The sequence below is a fragment of the Dreissena polymorpha genome, chromosome 7 (genome assembly GCF_020536995.1).
Source record: "Dreissena polymorpha isolate Duluth1 chromosome 7, UMN_Dpol_1.0, whole genome shotgun sequence".
In the NCBI taxonomy this organism is placed as follows: domain Eukaryota; kingdom Metazoa; phylum Mollusca; class Bivalvia; order Myida; family Dreissenidae; genus Dreissena; species Dreissena polymorpha.
The window spans coordinates 81350838-81371915 of record NC_068361.1 but is presented as its reverse complement, the minus strand read 5'-3'; the positions used below and the strand labels follow the sequence as shown (position 1 = coordinate 81371915).

Below are 21078 nucleotides of genomic sequence, written 5' to 3'. Positions count from 1 at the left end.
TACATTGATTATGACTGGCAGATGACCCCTATTGATTTTCAGGTCACTAGGTCAAAGTTCAAGGTCACAGTGCTAAAAAACATATTCACACAATGGTTGCAACTACAACTGACAGCTCATATGGGGGGGGGGGCATGCATGTTTTACAAACAGCCCTTGTTTATTTTAAAATGTTCTCTAAAAATGTGTTCACAAAAAGCTGGAGTCTATCTTGACAGTTGAAAAATGAAAGATGATTTGTTCATTATAAGTGGTATAATGCAAATTAATTTGAGCATAAAATGAACCTTTAATTGAATGTGGCAATCTTTACCAAATTTTAAGAAATGAATTATGGACTTGTGTATTGTTTTATTAAATACTGCATGGTCATGCTCAGATTAGTCCACAGCGTGCATGGTGGCAAATATTTGGACAATGTATGGCAATCAATATCATCTAGGATTGTTTATCAGTTCACAGTTGACAGATATGAAGCCTTTTTGTTCAGAAGCGATTGCACTCAGTTAAGTAAAAAAGGTCAACTTATAAAGATGTTTGTAGTATGAATTGTATAAAAACAAAGTGCAATACATGTAAATGCTGTGCAAACAACAAAACTGTGAACTGTTGATCTAAAAGTTAATATTTTACAATGTGTTTTTTATTTTATTTTATGTAGGCTTAAAGGGCCATCAATAATTTTCATATCTTAAACAGTTGCTTTTCTTTGTTACTGTTAAGAGACACCAACAAAAAATTATATATTTCATTTAAATGACAGCCTGTGGAATTTAATGAAGATTTAATTATGACAGGCTGTCAAAACTGCAAAAAATAAAATAATCCAATTATTTAATGAGATTGTTTGGCCTGATGTAACAGGTATAATTGATAATGATTGCGGCACTGTTTTGATACCATCTCATGATTGGAAACATGTCAATATAGGTACCCTGGTGGTCTGCCATGCAATCAATTGATATCATTGTATTACATGCCACCCTATCAAAATGAACTGCCTGTCACAGCCAGCAAAATTTTTACGATTGGCTGACTCCTGTACCATTTGTCTCAAACCAATCGAGAACTGTGCAGCAAAGTACTTGAAGTGGATTTAAATCATTAAATACAAAATTACATGCATATATATGGGCATTTTGGGGGCTTGGTCAATATTGAAAAAAAAGCATCATTTGGCCCACCCATTTTTAGCTCACCTGAGCACAAAGTGCTCATGGTGAGCTTTTGTGATCGCTTTTTGTCCGTCGTCCAACGTGCGTCGTCCGTCGTCAACATTTTGCCTTGTGAACACTCTAGAGGCCACATTTATTGTCTTATCTTCATGAAATTTAGTCAGAACATTTGTCCCATTGATACCTCGACTGAGTTCGAAACTGGGTCATGCTGTGTCAAAAACTAGGTCACAAGGTAAAAAAAAAGAAAAACCTTGTGAACACTGTAGAAGTAAAATTTGATGCCCAATCTTCATGTAACTTTGTCAAAATGTTTGTCTAAATGATATGTTGGTTGATTTCAAAAATGGTTCCGGTCCATTGAAAAACATGGCCGCCAGGGGGCGGGGCAGTATTCCTTATATGGTTACTGAGAAACCTTGTGAACACACTAGAAGTCACAATTTTTGCCCAATCATCATGAAACTTGGTCAAAACATTGGTTTCATTGATATCCCAGACGAGTTTGAAAATGGTCCAGATCGGTGAACAAACATGGCCGCCAGGGGGCGGGGCAGTTTTCCTAATATAGCTATAGTAAAACCTTGTTAACACTCTAGAGGCCACATTTATTGTCCAATCTTCATGAAATTCGGTGGGAAGATTGGTCTCAATGATATCTTGGATGAGTTTGAAAATGTTTACGTTTTCTTGAAAAACATGGCTGCCAAGGGGCGGGGCATTTTTCCTTACATGGCTTTATTAAAACCTTGTGAACACTCTAGAGGCCACATTTACTGTCCAATCTTCATGAAATTTAGTCAGATGATTGGTCTCAATGATATCTTGGATGATTTTGAAAATAGTTACGTTTGCTTGAAAAACATGGCTGCCAAGGGGCGGGGCATTTTTCCTAATATGGCTATGGCTATAGTAAAATCTTGTTAACACTCTTAAGAGGCCACATTTATTGTCCGATCTTCATGAAACTTGGTCAGAAGATTCACCCCAATAATATCTTGGACGAGTTCAAAAATGAAGCTGGTTGGTTGAAAAACATGGCTGCCAGGGGGCGGGGCATTTTTCCTTATATGGCTATAGTAAAACCTTGTTAACACTCTAGAGGCCACATTTATTTTCAGATCTTCATGTAACTTGGTCAGAAGATTTGTCCATATGATATCTTGGATGAGTTCGAAAATGGTTTCGGTTGCTTAAAAAACATGGCCACCAGGGGACGGGGCATTTTTCCTAATATGGCTATATATCATGCTTTAGTAAAACCTTGTTAACACTCTAGGGGCCACATTTATCGTCCGATCATCATGAAACTTGGTCAAATGATTTACCCCAATGATATCTTGGATGAGTTCCAAAATGGTTCTGGTTGGTGGAAAAACATGGCCGCCAGGGGGCGGGGCATTTTTCCTTATATGGCTATAGTAAAACCTTGTTAACACTCTAGAGGCCACATTTATTTTCCGATCTTCATAAAACTTGCTCAGAAGATTTATCCCACTGATATCTTGGATGAGTTCAAAAATGTTAAGCTTTGCTTGAAAAACATGGCTGCCAAGGGGCACCTTCATGAAACTTGGTCAGAAGATCCATCCTGATAATATCTTGGACGAGTTCAAAAATGATGCCGGTTGGTTGAAAAACATGGCTGCCAGGGGGCGGGCCATTTTCGTTATAAGGCTATGGTAAAACCTTGTTAATACTCTAGAGGCCACATTTATTTTCCGATCTTTGTGAAACTTGGTCAGAAGATTTGTCCTACCCTTCTCGAAATAAAATACGCTTTTTAACAAAATACACTTTAAGAAGTGCATTTATTCTGCGCTTTCTCCAAAAAAGTGTATTTTTTCTGCGTCTTTCGTTTTAAAAGTACACTTAAGTGCATTAAAGTGTATTTTTCGAAATTAGAGCGCGTTTTTTCATAATCTTTTGAATTGCCAAGTGTATTTTTTCTGTACTTTTATATGATTGAGTGCGTCTTTTCAATGGAAGTGTATTTTTAACTATATCTTTTCCAAGACAGTGTGTCTTTTCAATTTAAGCGTATTTAAGTGTATTAATAAGTGTATCTTTTCTGGGTCTGAACATATTTTATACTTTTCATACATTATATATTAGTAGTAAAAATTTTGTAGTATTTACAAAAACAACACAAATACAAGTGTTATGTATGACATTATCAAATGTTTATTGATTATTTGAAAACATCAAGAAAAAAATACTATTCATAATAAATTTTTTAACAACAATGCTTAACAGCTTTAAAAAGCACAAGTTCAACTAAATCAGGCTGTGGGTCACTTATTAAAAATACTGAATGTGTCAAAAATATTATGTGGGCTTCTGGCAAGCCCACATAATATTTTTGAAAGCCCACATAATATTTTTGACACTTTCAATATTTTTAATATTTAAATTATATTTTCTCAAATTTCTTATACTGATATTTAACCCAAATAAAATTAATATCTACCACATTGTCTACTAAACACATTTTTTAAAGGCAATTAAAATAATATTTATAATAGAATTATAATTTTCTAACACCTTTCAGTATGTCAAATTGAAATATTCACAAATAAATATAATATGCTAAGGGTTATGTGCATGTATTGTAATTTGTGATTTCATAAACAATAAACAGATTGTCATTTCTCAGTAATGATATTCAATTTAAGGTCACAAAGAGAAGAATTGTTATCAGTGATGTGTATTATTCCATAAATATTTTGGTGTTGAAATGTGCCTTTATCAGTAGATATATCTCAAGCTGACACAACAGATAAAAGATCAGCTCTCCCCCAATTAAATCAAATATGCATCATAAACACTAATCTCTTATCAGTGATGCAGCAATGCCTAACAAAGGGGTGCATATCATCTGCATACTTTTGATTGGTTGATAGTTTTTGTTTTGAAAACAAGCCACTTTTGATTGGCTTAGGGCACAGGAAGTAAATTTGTTTAAACAAGCAGGTGTCAGCAACTGATAATGAGCTACATTTTTAGACATGATTTAGCAAATTAAGATTTTAAATTGTACTTGTAGTGTCAAATGTCTTGAAATACTGTCAGCATGAAGTATTGTGTGATGAAAACAAAGTGTATTTACTACAATGTAGTAAATCAAAGGAGGTCCAAAGTGGCTGGATACTGAAGAACAGTTGTAACAGGTTTGTATTTTTATTTCTGCATCCCTTTTTTAATTAAGTTCATTGAATTAATTATGATCATTATCATGTTTATGTATTGTCTCTGGTATAAGGATAAGTAAATGCATTGTAATTTTAAGGAAAACTAACACCAATTGAAACAAAAATAGATAAATATACAAATTAAAAAGTGTTAATGTTGTGTACAGTGAATTATTATGGCTGTGTTTTATGGTTATTGTCATCTTAAACTTTATTTATAGCTAAGTCTGGTCATTACTGAATGGACTTCTTTCCCTCATATTTCAATGAGAACTTTTATATTTTGATTTTAAAGGTAAAACTCTTGCCCCAAGGAAAGAATGTGCATTATCACCTGCTAAAAAAGGAAGAAACAGGGGGATACTGACTGATGTATGGACTTTAACACCAGGTTTTTACCCTTCAAGAGTTGGCCAACTAGAGTGAAGCAGGAGAGTGGGCTGTGCTTGACTAAGAAAAGCTGGATTTGTTGAGAGGTAAAACTATACAGGTTATTGCATTTAAAATGCATCACACTTCCAGCGAGTCCAGACAGCCAAATGAGACCATGCATCTTAGTTCATTTTCAAACTGTATTGTCTACAAAACGCTATTTCTTTGATGATAAGAGTTTAGTCACATGTGATCACAGGATTAAAAAATTGCAAAAATAAACAAACAAAAACAACAAGCAAACAAACTTGCATTGATTTAAATTTCTAATTATAATCGCAACAAGATTACCATTACAGCAATATTTCATAGTTAAGTGAAACAAAAACCTTACAATTTAACAAGTATGAAGAATGCCTCGCCCTTTTGATAGTGTGTGATATCATGTTTATCTTTTGCAGATCAATACGCATTCAAGATCCTTAAGAAGAGAAGGACACAAGCAACATCAGTGGTAGATGTCACTCCAGCCCCTGCTTTTCCGGTCTCGCATGCTGCTTTCCAGGTCCCTCCAGCTGCCAAGATCAGGTCTAGGCACTGGCTGCCATCCAGGTCCCCCTGGCGGTTGCGGTCGTGTTCTCAAATGGCTGCTGTACTGGACTACTGGTCCCACCACCATATTCGGTCAAGGTCTCTCCAAATGCTGAAGTCCAGGTTCCTCCGGCCACTGCGGTTCAGGTACCCCCAACAGCTGTGACCTAGTTCTCTGCAGCAGCTGCGATCTAAATACATTGACCCACTGCGGAACACTGCGGTTAATCGTTTTTTCCATACAATCTTCCACAAATGCCTCATTTTATAATGAAGTGTACAATTCTTATGTTCATATTTGTTTGTGTTATAAAGATGATTTTCCTGCACATTGTGTTTTTTTCCCTTAAAACTGCATGGGGCTATTACGTTTTTTACTGAAACATATCAGCACAAAATTGTAAAAGACTTTAACATACTTTAATACAAAAAAGTGTTTAAACCCACAGGAAACCACCTTGCCAAAAACCCACAAAAACTTACTAAGCAGGTTATTGTTTGCCAAAACCTAGCGAGTGTGCGTTTCATTGTCCATATGCTTATAAATTTAATAATTAGAATGAATTATCTTTAATGTATTTTTTTTAGATATATAAACTCAAGAAACTTACATAATTTTTGCGCCACATTACAAGTTTATTTGAATTTGTGTCACTCCTAAGATTTTCCCACGGCCTCCGAATGTCTCTCTTACCCTCTGAAAGTGTTTGTGTTTAGAAATTATTTATAACGTTATTTTTAATAAATAAATCTATTTCAGACTATAAAATACTGTTCTAGCTGTTGATATGTCCCCTTTATAGTTAAAACTGAGATAACTTGTGAGTAAATAGTTGTAAATGGTTGTATATATTTCCAAGTTTGGAAAGTTATGTAGATCTCAAATGTGCTTTCATGTCCATAGTGCTTATATATTTAATAATAAGAACGAATTATCTTTGATGTCATTTTAGGTTTTTTCATATAAACTCGAAAAACTTAAATAATTTGTGCGCCACATTACAAGTTTGGCAAGAAAAAATCTTTAACAATATTAAAAACCATGTGAGGATTGAGAAAGATTTAAAAAAAACTATTTTGCTATTTGACAATTTGGTAAGCCTACATGTATGTCTTTGTCTTTCAACATATTTTATTTGCCATTGTTATTTATTGTGATATTGTTTGAAAAAATTGTATATTGACATGTTTTTTTTCAATGCATTCTTTGTATGGAACAATGTAAACCAAAAAGTATAGGGACAGGGGGAAGCAGTTGCAGAGGAAAGCGGAAAAGCTTTTAAGCACCCATAGAATGGCCTTAACTACTTGTTTATTTTAAAATGATTTATGTGAATAAATGTGTTTATTTCAAAGTTTATTTGCTGTTGTTCTCTCAGATCATATTAAAACCGGCCACTTTTCATATCCAAATGAATGTTTTTTTAATAGACATTTTTAAAGATACACTTAAGTGCACTTTATACACTAAAAATACACTTGAGCGTTTTTTTCTCTTCAAAAAATACACTAGAGCGTATTTTAAAAAAAATACACTTGAGCGTATTTTTTCCCCCAAATTTTTCAAAAAATACACTAGAGCGTATTTTTTTCAAAAAATACACAAGAGCGTATTTAAGTGTATTTTTTCATGTTTTCCTAAGTAAATTAAAACGCTTAAAATACGCTTCAAGTGTACTTTTTGGGGAACAAAAAAAAACGGTAAGCGAATTAATACACTTAAATACACTTAAGCATATTAATTCACTTAAAAACACTAAAGTACACTTTAAAATACACACAAAAGTGCATTTATACACTCAAAAAGTGTATTATTTGAACAGAAAAATGCACTTGTTTAGTTAAATGCGCTTTAAAGCGCATGTTATTGGCACCATATTTTTTTCAGCAAAAAATACGGTGCCAATAACATGCGCTTTAATGCGCATTAAAAGCGCATTTAATGCGCATTAAATGCGCATTTAGTGCACTTTTTCGAGAAGGGTAATAATATCTTGTTATCTCAGGGCAGCAACTTTGGGCTTTTCAGGCCCTCTTGTTTTATTCATAATTAATTACCAATTACACTTACTCAACTGTGTTCTAATGCTCCATGGTTACATTGGGTCTGATAAATTGCTTAAATCTGGTAGGAGAACTTCATTATGCTAATGCTCTGTCTGCACTAGGGTAGGCTCTTTCTAGATATACAGGAAGCATTTGATCTAAACGGTTACTGGTTTGGGTTGAACACATGACTGTGCCTCTTTGGCTCCAGTTTTAGATCAGAGCCCATTTGGTAAATTGGGGGCTTTAATTGTGTGTTGATGTGTGAAACTGGTTAAACAGGTGTTATAGTAATATAGTAAATATGGTTCACAACTTGGGGTGCAAGTAGGTTGGGCTATATACAATATTCATGTACCCTTAATGATCGTGTAAAATGCAAATGAAAGAAATAACCATGTTCATTTTTGTAATTAAACTTGCTTGCAGCTGTAACAAGCATAATTATAGCAATTATACTCTCAACTCAATTTTGATAAATTGGAAAATTCCCAACTCTGCAATACCTTTCTAAACATTTTGATGCACAAAAAGATCTATAACAATTAATTTTTAGTTATAATTACATCATAATTGGCCATTCAAATTTAGTTATTTTATTTTTAAGGCATATTGCTAATTTTACAGATGCATGTTAATCTTTATTGGCATAAAGATATTTGTTAGTTTATTAAACAATTAAGTTGAAGCTGGGGAGAAACTTTGACGTAAAGTGTACAAAAAGCTACCAAAAACAAGATTGGTTGTGTATTTTTAACAATTGTCATATAAATCCTTTAGTCTGATATGTCAAACTGACATAGAGACAGGTGTAGTGTGTAACCCTCAATATTGTGGAATTGCTGAGATATAGTAGTTTGTGACCCACACCATTGTGGAACTCCTGTCAGATATACTCTTAATTGGTAGAATTTGTGAGGTAACATTTCAGCTGGAATTGATTCAATTGTTGGGAAAATTTTAAAATTACCAACATTCACTGCACAGCATTGTTAGTGTTAAATCTTACATAACTTTTTATGTCTATGACCACGGAGCGACGTATTGACATGAGTTGAAACAAGTATTTGACCCTTACTGTAGTCAATTCAAATATTATGCAAAAACTAATCATCTGATTTTATTGATTTATACGTTATCTTGTTGCTTATTTAACCTCTTTCAAAAAAGTATAACTTTTAGTATTTTTCCGTTGGATATATAGCGAGTTAAACACGAGAAATACACATTTTATGTTTTACCCACGCCCGTTTAACCTTGTCGATACTTTGTTACGTAACCAGTAGCTATCGATTAGCATACATCGAAGCGCCGAGGTTATACATTTTGATGTACCCACGAATGTCTTTTTTGTAATCTTACTTTTATTTCTCGGCCCATTTTGACAAATTATATATCATTAGAAAGCCTACATTTCGTAGTTTTCAGATATATAAATATATATGAAGTTTTACTTCTAATTTGGGCAGCCCGGCGAGTTATTAATTTAACTTTTGCAAATATCATACAGTTTTTGAATCTATATTTACGGTAAACATGGTCGTACTATAAACAGATTTGTAACGTTTATATTAGGAGTTCAGTTTTTAAAACTACATCTTGAAGAATTTTGTATATGATAGAAAAAATGGGTTTAAAAATGAAAGTAAATAAGTAATGACTTCGTACGAAAGTAGCTCGCGGTCATAACACTCTGAACTGATGCTACAAGCTATGTATAACCTCTGCGCTTCGATGTACGCTAATCGATAGCTACTGGTTACGTAAAAGTATCGACAAGCTATTTGCCAATACGGTCCCGTTTCATATCCGTCTCATCTAGAGTCCGTGCTATGACATTATGACATTTAGAAGGGATCCAGTCTAGAGGGTTGCCACTGAATTAATTGTAAGAATTACCTTTATAATACTTGATTTTGTATGCATTTATGACTTTTTCAATGTTATGCATTTTTGTTTACTAAAAAAATGAGTTTTAACAGTACATTAGTTGATGACAATCTCATTGAAGTGTTATCATTTTATTAATCATTTAACACAACTGCACGGTAAGGATGCATTGGTATACTTATGTTTTGTTCCAAGAATTTTGCTTGCGCTTTTATGTTTTTGTTCGAGAAAGGACCTTGAAACAAAATATTTGCGTAAATGCTTGCTCCCTTGCAGTTGTACAGAGCTGGCATATATTTATAATTGCAAATTGGCAAAAACTTTGTTGGGACATGCCCTTGTCATATATAACAGGGGTGGGGGTAATTATATAGTGCAACATTCATTCAACATCATCCAAATTGGTTCCCAGCGGTGTCAGTTGGGTGGAAGCAGATGTTATGCAACTGGCACAAACATGAATGCATCACTATTACTTACTTTTCTTTCGAAACAGCAATTCATTATGTTGCCACTTTTGCAGCAATACTAATTTTTCTTCCCATTTCTTAATGTCAAGTCAGCGGCAAATTCATCTGCCATTGTTGTTCACATTTTCCTGTTTTATGTGTGAAATGTCATGTCATACGGAACAAAAGCAGACAGTCTTGGTGTTCTTCTTTGCAGAAAGTATAATTGTTTTGTGGTTTTCATGTTGATTTCCACATAGATCTCCTGTAACCCCTCTCTTACAATAACTGTTAGATTCTCAAGGCACTTGTATGTTACATTAAGCGCTCACAAGTAATTTAGACATTGTGCAAAAATAACAACAACATAATTTATTTAATTTCTGAACATTTAAAAAATATTTTTTCCAGCTGATATAGAATAATAAATATTCACTTGGTTTTATTACCTGGAGCATTGCTTAAATCTAAATAAATATCTTAATATATATTATCCAAGTTTCGCTGATGTTAGCAAAATAACTGATAAAAAAATGTTCAAGTTTTATAATGCAAAACTTCATAAAAATACAAATGTTATTATATTTTGAGGAAGCAGTGTAAGAAATGCATTTTGTTATAAAAGAAATGTAAACCTTTATGTGATGGTAGTTTAAGATTTTATGAAATCTTTAATGATTGATTCGTGGTTGCTGCAAATTATTGATCGGGATCGAAATCAAAGATGGCTGTGATATCCCAGGAATTACCATCTCCCCTGAATACTGTTAGAGCTGCTAATGATCACTAATTAAGGTTGTCATGGGAAACATGTGTCCAATAAAATTATCACTTGTGACAATTTCAAAAGTGAGTCACAGATCGTGAGTGCAATTACAAATGTATTGGGTTTCATAACGTGCAATTAATTTCATGTATTATGTATCCTGATGGAAAGGGAGATGTAATGAATGAAAACAAAAAACGCCACTGAATGCAAAAAAAATGAATGAAAGAGTGTAAGGGTGATGTTGGATGCTTTGATGAATTACTGGACAATTTAAAGTCCTTTTTATTATTAACCCTTTGCATGCTGGTAAATTTGTCATCTGCTTAAATGTCGTCTGCTGAATTTGTAAAGTTATCATTTTCTTCGATTTTTTTCAAAGAATACTATCAGAATAGCAAACAGTTTGGATCCTGATGAGAGGCCACGTTCTGTGGCGTCTCATCTGGATCCAAACGGTTTGCAAAGGCCTTCAAAATTTGGTTCCAGCACTGAAAGAGTTAAGGGTCCATAGAATTCAGCTAGGTCTCTGCGGTAATTGTGGTGGTGGTGGTGTTTGAGGTGGGGGTAATGCTGGCTTGTTAGCAATAGATTCTTTGATATAAGAGTCCCCAAGGGCTTTGCAAAGGGACAAACTTGAAATTATTATTGAAAATCCTTCATGAAAGATTTATGAACCAGATTAATTGATCATGGCAGCTTTAAAGGCTATCAGATGATGATATACTAATTGAAGATGGCCTATCCATAATTTATGACTACAAGAAAGAATGCCTTGGTTTTGTGTCATGTGAATGTGTCTATAGAGTCATGAGAATTCATAGTCATGAGCATTCATAGTCATGAGAATTCAAAGTTAACAGATTCATGAAAGTCCTCTTAGTTTGTCTAATTACCAAGAGAACGCTTGTCCCTATAAGTTACCATTTGTTTCTTGAAAACTGAAAGATGCCATTAAGCTGTATTTTTTGACAGGTTCTCAAAATTCTATTTGAATTGTTCCTTACTGTGACATTGAAAAAGAAGCCTGTTTGGAATAAATGCATGTTAAACTACATATAAATATAGATAGCAAGCTTCTGATAACAGTTTCACAGATCAGATCACAAGCTTTTGATTTGATAAGTGGTCCCTACCCATATATTATAGATATTCTATATCATATACCGGTAGATGAAACATTTTTTTATGAAAACATGATTTTTATATTATCAGCTCAGAATAGACGTGTTTATTGCCGATATCTGAAATTGTCAGATATTTAATAGTCCATAATCTTGATACTGTGGGATTATGTGCTAATAAAACATGTCATAAAATCATTGAGTTGCAAATTTCAAGAATTAATTCAAGATTGTGTGTAATATAAAGTGACAATTAAGGATGAGTCAAGATCTGATACCCATACTTTGTGCTGAATGCTTTGCAACTGGGAGTGTGGTCTGTAAACAAGGGCAGATGTAGGGAGTGGGAGGGAGCTACCTAAACAAGGGCAGATGTAGGGAGGGGGTAGGAGCTACCTAAACAAGGGCAGATGTAGGGAGGGGGAGGGAGCTACCTAAACAAGGGCAGATGTAGGGAGGGGGAGGGAGCTACCTAAACAAGGGCAGATGTAGGGATGGGGAGGGGGCTGCCTAACATAGCCAGATGTAGGGATGGGGAGGGGGCTACCTAACATAGCCAGATGTAGGGATGGGGAGGGGGCTACCTAAACAAGGGCAGATGTAGGGAGGGGGAGGGAGCTACCTAAACATAGCCAGATGTAGGGAGGGGGAGGGAGCTACCAAAACAAGGGCAGATGTAGGGATGGGGAGGGGGCTGCCTAACATAGCCAGATGTAGGGATGGGGAGGGGGCTACCTAACATAGCCAGATGTAGGGATGGGGAGGGGGCTACCTAAACAAGGGCAGATGTAGGGAGGGGAGGGAGCTACCTAAACATAGCCAGATGTAGGGAGGGGGAGGGAGCTGCCTAAACAAGGGCTGATGTAGGGATGGGGAGGGAGCTGCCTAAACATAGCCAGATGTAGGGAGGGGGAGGGAGCTGCCTAAACAAGGGCAGATGTAGGGATGGGGAGGGAGCTGCCTAAACAAGGGCAGTTGTAGGGAGGGGAGGGAGCTACCTATGCACCCTGTATTTGAGTTTTGCTTTGCAAAATCAGGGCTTAATGCATTGTCCCAAAGTCTCATCTCAGATTTGCCTGTGAAGTCTGTCCATACAAGCAGAAAGTGTTGTCCCTGATTAGCTTGTGCAGACTTCACAGGCTAATCTTGGACAACACTTTATTCAAATTTCTAATTTTCTAAGATTGTGGCTCATATATGTATCTCTTCAACTCAATGCTTACATTATAATAAATTATTATAATAACTGAGTTGTATGAAAGTTGTAACATTATTAATATAAAGAAGTGAAACTCCAGCTGCTCCATCATTAACATTGTCATGTTGTCACACATGTCTTAAAAAAGGCAAAACAGTTTTAATTTCGATGAAATGGTCATAGTTTTTCAATTGTTCAGTTCTTGTTTTAAAACCTAAATGTCGGTTCATACATTTGCCTGCAAATCTGTTTTTCCATGGTTGGAAAGTGCTGATATGTGCCACCCATTCTACCTGACCTGACACACAATCTGCAGCTGGTGTATGATGGGATTGTTTGAACAGGATCAGACACAGGAAGTGCCATGATTTTAGTGATATTCTGACAGTTGAATGCATAATGTGAGGCATTAATTTTTTAACCTCCAGTGACTTTAATAGCAAAAAAAGTAGATATCATTTCTGCTCTCCTTGATCCTGTTGGGATTTCAATATTACTGTAAACGCAGATTATGTGAAGGATTTAAAATGTTCTTGCCATCAGAGAGATAAAAAACAAATTTTGATGATTATTCTGCTTATCTATGCAGAGTAATGTGCAGTGGTTAGGTTTTTACAATTAAGTGTCAAGGTCACCAAACAGCACATTAGACCAAAGCCAAGTACAGTAAAATCACCACCCTGCACACCTGTGTCAACTCCTGTCAACTCGATATTGACTCAGTAAACCAAACTACAAATAGGAGATATGTTTAATGTACCAAAACAACAGTACACAACCAACCATAAATAATTTTAAACTATTGTCAATGACAAAATATGTTTATTTCATTCCACATTACATAATTTTGATATGCACAAATACATGATTTGATCAAACACACAACATAACGACACAGCATTTCAAGTGAAAAATGTGTCATGTATCATTCAAAATAATGTTATTTATAAACATTTTCTCAGAACGCAAGATACATAATTATACATTAACTGGTAATTATTTTGAAGCATTTAGCATTCTGTCAAAAAAAACTGACAGATCTATTAAGTCTGTAGATTTATTAAAATCCTTTCATTTGCAAAACACAAAATGTACTTTGAAACATTTGTCTTGGGTATTGTTAAAATCATCTTCAGAATGTCATCAGACATAAGCACTGACAGTGTCAGGGCGATTCCAGATATTGCAGGTGACATTCTATTTTTGTTGGAGATGACAAAACGAGATGGAAACCAAGCAAATATAGCAATTAATTATTTACATGCTGACGTCTACAAATCTGCTTAATTTGTTGCATTTAAACAAACCTGTGGTCTGATAATGTATTCCTTGTCATGCACACTATTTGTGTTGCAGTCTATTTTAGCAACAGCACTTCATAAATACGTTATTTAAAAAAAAAGGCATTATAACATCTTTTAAGGAAATTACTTTTATCAGATTTTTTGGAATGCATTTTCAAATTTCATGTTTCATTTTGTAATGTCAGCATACTTGCAAAAATTGAGTATTCTTCAATTAATGGTACATTTTGTGTGGTTGCTAAAGTCAAATTGATACAATGTCGAGACTGATATTACAGATCGAAATAATTATTATGAAATTCAACAAGAACGAAACATGGAATATACTTAATGTTTATAATTATCAGACTCTTGATTAGGTCCTCCAAAGATCATTGTAGAAAATATTCTACTATTCCCTGGCATCCCCAAGGATTTCTAAACAATCTCTTTGAATTATCAATTTTCTTTGCATCATTTTGTGACTCTTTTGGGTATAACATGATACTTTTGGGTAAATTTGATGGAATAGGTCTTTACATAATGCAGCCATTGGCAAGGACCAAACATGGAAACAGCTAATTTGTTGTTGGAGTTAAGTCAGATGGAATAATGGACAGTGGCATCACTTGCCATTTGCAGATGGACATAAATTGTCTGCTTTGGAAAGGGCATAATTTTAAACCAAATTTGAAATTTATACTTTTTTCACATCACAGTCTAATAAATTCAAATTTTTTCCACATAATTTTATTTCATTAACAAATCTATGTTGATAACTTCAGTTTTTCTTAATCATTCATATTTGCAGTAGCTAAGCAACAAATCACATTCTGCTGTTTATTCTAGGATTTAAAAAAACATTAAAGGATGTCATGCAATGTCTGTAATTTACAATTAATCTCCTCCTTGCTGCCACTTGGAACATGGCAAAGATTTAAGAGGGCTTACTGTCAGGATGAGGGGAGGACAGCAGAGGGAGACAGAGTGTGATTTAGTTGAGTGGGACCTAACAATGGCAGGGGTTTCAGTGGAGTGTGGTCTGTAATAGAAGATTTAGTGGAGTGTGGACTGGCATTGGCAGGGAGTCGTTGGCTGTCATGAAGGGGCTGGAAGGGGAATTAAGAGGCTGAAAGCGTGTGATGTATGTGGTATTGGGAAGCCTTGTGGAGGACCCTCTGATATGCCATTCTTCTTCTTTTTTATGCCCCCCTTCAAAGAAGAGGGGTATATTGTTTTGCACATGTCGGTGGGTCGGTCCGTCGGTCGGTCTATCCACCAGATGGTTTCCGGATGATAACTCAAGAACGCTTAGGCCTAGTATCATGAAACTTCAAAGGTACATTGGTCATGACTGGCAGATGACCCCTATTGATTTTCAGGTCACTAGGTCCAAGGTCAAGGTCACAGTGACTCAAAATAGTAAAATGGTTTCCGGAATATTACTCAAGAATTCTTACGCCTAGGATCATGAAACTTCATAAGTGCATTGATCATGACTGGCAAATGACCCCTATTGATTTTCAGGTCACTAGGTCAAAGGTCAAGGTCAAAGTGACTCAAAACACTAAAATGGTTTCCGTATGAAAATTCAAGAATGCCTATGCCTAGGATCATGAAACTTCATAGGTACATTGATCATGACTGGCAGATGACCCCTATTGATTTTCAGGTCACTAGGTCAAAGGTCAAGATCACAGTGACTTGAAACAGTAAAATGGTTTCTGGTTGATAACTCAAGAATGCTTATGCCTAGGATCATGAAACTTCATAGGAACATTGATCATGACTGGCAGATGACCCCTATTGATTTTCAGGTCACTAGGTCAAAGGTCAAGGTTACAGTGACTTGAAACAGTTAAATTGTTTCCGGATGATAACTCAAGAATGCTTACGCCTAGGATCATGAAACTTCATAGGTACATTGATCATGACTGGCAGATGACCCCTATTGATTTTCAGGTCACTAGGTCAAAGGTCAAGGTCACAGTGACTCGAAATAGTAAAATGGTTTCCGGATGATAACTCAAGAATGCTTACGCCTAGGATCATGAAACTTCATAGGTACATTGATAATGACAGGCAGATGACCCCTATTGATTTTCAGGTCACTTGGTAAAAGGTCACAGTGATTCGAAATAGTAAAATGGTTTCAGGATGAGTACTCAAGAATGCTTACGCCTAGGATCATGAAACTTCATAGGTACATTGATCATGACTGGCAAATGACCCCTATTGATTTTCAGGTCACTAGGTCAAAGGTCAAGGTCACAGTGACTCGAAACAGTAAAATGGTTTCCTGATGATTATAAATTCAAGAATAATTAGGCCTAGGATCATGAAATTTCATAGGTACATTGATCATAACTGGCAGATGACCCCTATTGATTTTCAGGTCTCTAAGTCAAAGGTCAAGGTCACAGTGACAAAAAACGTATTCACACAATGGCTGCCACTACATCTGACAGCCCATATGGGGGGCATGCATGTTTTACAAACAGCCCTTGTTTTGATTCCATTCTTATGGGGCAGAATGCTGTAATGAAGATTAATTAGGTACCAAAATACATGCATGAAATAGTATTTCAAATCGTACTAAATTTCTGTGAAGTGTACATAGCGTTTGCATTTAATATTTTGCAAGGAAAGGAGTTAATATTATGAGGACACAATTTGGAGACGCTTTACTATGCCATTCACAGGCAGGCAAAAATATTCATTTGTAAACATTGAAAGTTATATATTTTCATTTACAATAAATCATCCATCTTCTAGACTTATCAGGAAGAAAAAAAAATGTGCCCATTTTCAATACATATGAATGGCTTCTGACTGTTGGCAAACACAATTAGTGTTATTACAGACTGATAGTCAGCTGCCAAACAACACTGGTCAAGTGTCCACAGCTCCTGGGCCTGACCACAATGTGCCACTTGACCTCTGTCCATTTCCATCTTTTTTTCATGGTTTATTCATTGTCACACTTTAAATCTTCCATATTTGCATTCACATCACACCCAGCACGTGCAGGCGCCCTTTGAGTTTTATGACAGCATTTAAATGACAATATGGGAGACTTAAATCCTTCCAAAGCGCCTGCCATCCTCACTTTGTTAAATTTTGACCAATGGTCACAACAATAGAGCCCGGTCAATTAATTGTGGCCTATTGCTGTTCACAGTGGCTGGACACATGGGGGACAAATCTGGTCGGGCAGCTAATGAATGATGGAAAAACTCAAAAGATGGCCAATTACATGACGGAGGCTGTCAAACTTCCCTTTAAAATAGCCTTGAATTTTATTGCTGTGTGCACAATGCATTCCAAATTCCAAATAATGTGTTACTTTCATTTTGTGCAGCAATTTTTGTATGATAATACTGAGGTGCTGTCCATCATCAGGGTATTGTATTTCTAAAATGTTATTATTGGTTATGTTCTAAACCATTCCAATGACTTCTTCAGGTTTCTTTACCATACCAAGATATTTTGTGTTCACATTTGAACCCAAGACTAAGAAATAGAGATCATTTAAAATTTTACACAAAAGAACACAATTTGTTCTTTTGTGTGAAATTTCTATTTAATTTATTTGATTTAATCACAGTTTAGGTCAGGATTATATTGTATATTAAGGATCTGCAAGAAATAGAGCTTTAACATTAATCAGTGACCGTGATTAAGAATAGTAGCAAGTGTGATAGTGACCCTCATAAATCATCTAGGGCAAAATATAAATGCAGGTCCCAAGGGACTAAATGAAGGGATATGCAGATTCCCTGACCCCACACTGGCCCTGGGGTCAATGAGTAGTTTGTGGAAAATCAATATATGGAAAGAGGGAGGAGGAATAGTAATGAGCCATTTCTAAATACCAGGACAGTCAGTCAAGATGGATCATTGGCAAGTCTTGGAATAATTTTGTTAAATGAGCTTGCAAAGTTTGTAACCAATAAACCAGTCCATCATCAAAAAAGCAACAAAAATTGGCCAAGTCCAACCAATCAACCACTTGTTAAAGACACCAATTTAGCAACTGTGGCAGTCAACCAAAGTCCATCACACTTAAATGTCCACCCATCATCAAGTCAGCAAACCAATAACCAATTTATTATAATCCCATCCCATATGCTTTAAGGTGCAATTAAGTGACTCATCCAAGGACCAGAATAAGGCCAAGTGTTACTTTTACCAGAGGTCAATATGTCATATGAATGAGTCCAGGAAACTGTTGTTAACTTTCTGCAAGTCTTTAATTTTCATTTGGTGACATTTTACTTAGTGTGTTTTTAACTGAAAGTTTGTCCGGACCATAACTATGTCATTTATCGTTAGATTTTAAAATGACTTGGTACATTTGTTCATCTTCATGGCACGGTGTGTCGTGTGAAAAATTATGTCGATATCTCAAAGGGCAAGGTCACACTTGCAGTTCAAAGGTCAAATGCTTGTCCGGGCCATAACTTTGTCATTTATTGTTGGCAAATTTGTTCACCACAGGAGGGTGTGTCGCGCGAAAGAATTATGTCGATATCTCCAAGGTCAAGGTCACACTTAGAGTTCAACAATCATAAATGAGCTTGTCCGGACCCTAACTATGTCATTCATTGTAAGATTTTAAAATCATTTGGCATATTTGTTCACCATCATTGGACGGTGTGTTGTGCGAAAGAATTACGTCAATATCTCCAAGGTCAAGGTCACACTTAAAGTTCAAAGGTCAAAAATGACCATAAATGACCTTGTCAGGGCCATAACTATGTTGTTCATTGCGAGATTTTAAAATCATTTGGCACATTTGTTCATATCATTGGACAGTGTGTGGCGCGAAAGAATTGCGTCAATATCTCCAAAGTCAAGGTCACACTTTGAGTTCAAAGGTCAAAAATGGCCTTAAATGAGCTTGTCCGGGCCATAACTATGTCGTTCATTGTGAGATTTTAAAATGATTTGGCGCATATGTTCACCATCATTGGACGGTGTGTCGCGCGAAAGAATTACGTCGATATCTGCAAGGTCAAGGTCACACTTTGAGTTCAAAGGTCAAAAATGGCCATAAATGAGCTTGTCCGGGCCATAACAATGTCGTTCATTGTGAGATTTTAAAATCATTTGGCACATTTGTTCACCATCATTGGACGGTGTGTCGCGCAAAGAATTACGTCGATATCTTCAAGATCAAGGTCAAACTTTGAGTTCAAAGGTAAAAAATGGCCATAAATGAGCTTGTCTGGGCCATAATTATCTAGTTTATTTTGAGATTTTAAAATCATTTGGCATTTGTGTTTGCCATCATTGGACGGTGTGTCGCGCAAACAAATTACGTCGATATCTCCAAGGTCAAGGTCACACTTTTAGTTCAAAGGTCAAAAATGGCAATAAATGATCGTGTCTGGGCCATAACTATGTCATTCATTGTGAGATTTAAAAATGACTCTGTACATTAATTTTGTTCACAGTCATTGGACGGTGTTTCATGTGAAAGAATTCAAGAGTTCAAAGGTCAAATGATAATGGCATAATAATTCTTAAAAATCCCCATAGATTCTCTTGTTTTGTGAATACAGTATGAAAAATAGTCTATGTCAATGCGTCATGTGGGGGTATACGTCACTTCTGTGACAAGGCTCTAGTTTTCATTAGTCGTCGGTTATTAGGCACTAATTCTGCTTGCAGCAAGCTCCTAGCTAACACAAGTAGCTGAATAAGCAATGATTGCTATTATTATTATGCCCTCCTTCAAAGAAGACAGGTTATATTGTTTTGCACATGTCGGTCGGTCCATCCACCAGATGGTTTCTGGATGATCGCTCAAGAACGCTTAGGCCTAGGATCATGAAACTTTATAGGTACATTAATCATAACTGGCAGATGACCCCTATTGATTTTCAGGTCACTGGGTCAAAGGTAAAGGTCACAGTGACTCGAAATAGTAAAATGGTTTCCGGATGATAACTCAAGAATGCTTACGCCTAGGATCATGAAACTTCATAGGTACATTTATCATGACTGGAATATGACCCCTATTGATTTTCAGGTCACTAGGTCAAAGGTCAAGGTCGCAGTGACCCAAAACAGTTAAATGGTTTCCAGATGATAACTCAAGAATGCTTACGCCTAAGATCATGAAACTTCATAGGAACATTGATCATGACTGGCAGATGACCCCTATTGATTTTCAGGTCACTAGGTCAAAACTCAAGGTCACAGTGACTTCAAATAGTAAAATGGTTTTCGGATGATAACTCAAGAGTGCTTACGCTTAGGATCATGAAGCTTCATAGGTACATTGATCATGAATGGCAGATAACCCCTATCTATTTTCAGGTCACTAGGTCAAAGGTCAAGGTCACAGTGACTCGAAACAGTAAAATGGTTTCCGGATGATGACTAAAGAATGCTTACGCCTAGGATCATGAAACTTCATAGGTATATTGATCATGACTGGCAGATGACCCATATAAATTTTCAGGTCACTAGGTCAAAGGTCAAGGTCACAGTGACTCGCAACAGTAAAATGGTTTCCTGATGATAACTCAAGAATTATAAGGCCTAGGATCATGAAACTTCATAGGTACATTGATCATGACTGGCAGATGACCCCTATCGATTTTCAGGTCATTAGTTCGAAGGTCAAGGTCACAGTGACATATAACGTATTGACACAATGGCTGCCTTTACAACTGACAGCCCATATGGGGGGCATGCATGTTTTACAAACAGCCCTTGTTATTATTAGCATTAGCATGCAATGATTGCTTCTGTCATCTTTAATATTGTAATATCATTAATAATGTACTTACTTGGAATTAATAGTGCTGCATTATTGCTGCTCTGATCTTTTATATTGTAATATCATTAATTATGCATTACTGGGTACTAAGTGCTGCATGACTTGCAAACATGTGCAGCGAGGAAAGAAGTCTTCTTACATTAAGGGGTACTTGGAAATTGCAGCGCTGGTGCTTCTCTTTGTTTGTAACCATGGAGACT

The 21078-nt window shown here is 35.8% G+C and overlaps 1 protein-coding gene and 1 long non-coding RNA gene across 2 annotated transcripts in view; both read left to right on the top strand.

Moving 5' to 3' along the window:
- LOC127836922 (discoidin domain-containing receptor 2-like) overlaps positions 1-21078 on the top strand; it is a 207178-nt gene that overhangs the window by 116519 nt on the left and 69581 nt on the right. The gene's annotated exons all lie outside the window — the stretch shown is intronic.
- LOC127836925 (uncharacterized) lies at positions 3959-6689 on the top strand. The gene is made up of 3 exons (XR_008029000.1): positions 3959-4345; positions 4662-4842; positions 5200-6689. It is a non-coding gene; the product is annotated as an uncharacterized LOC127836925 (long non-coding RNA).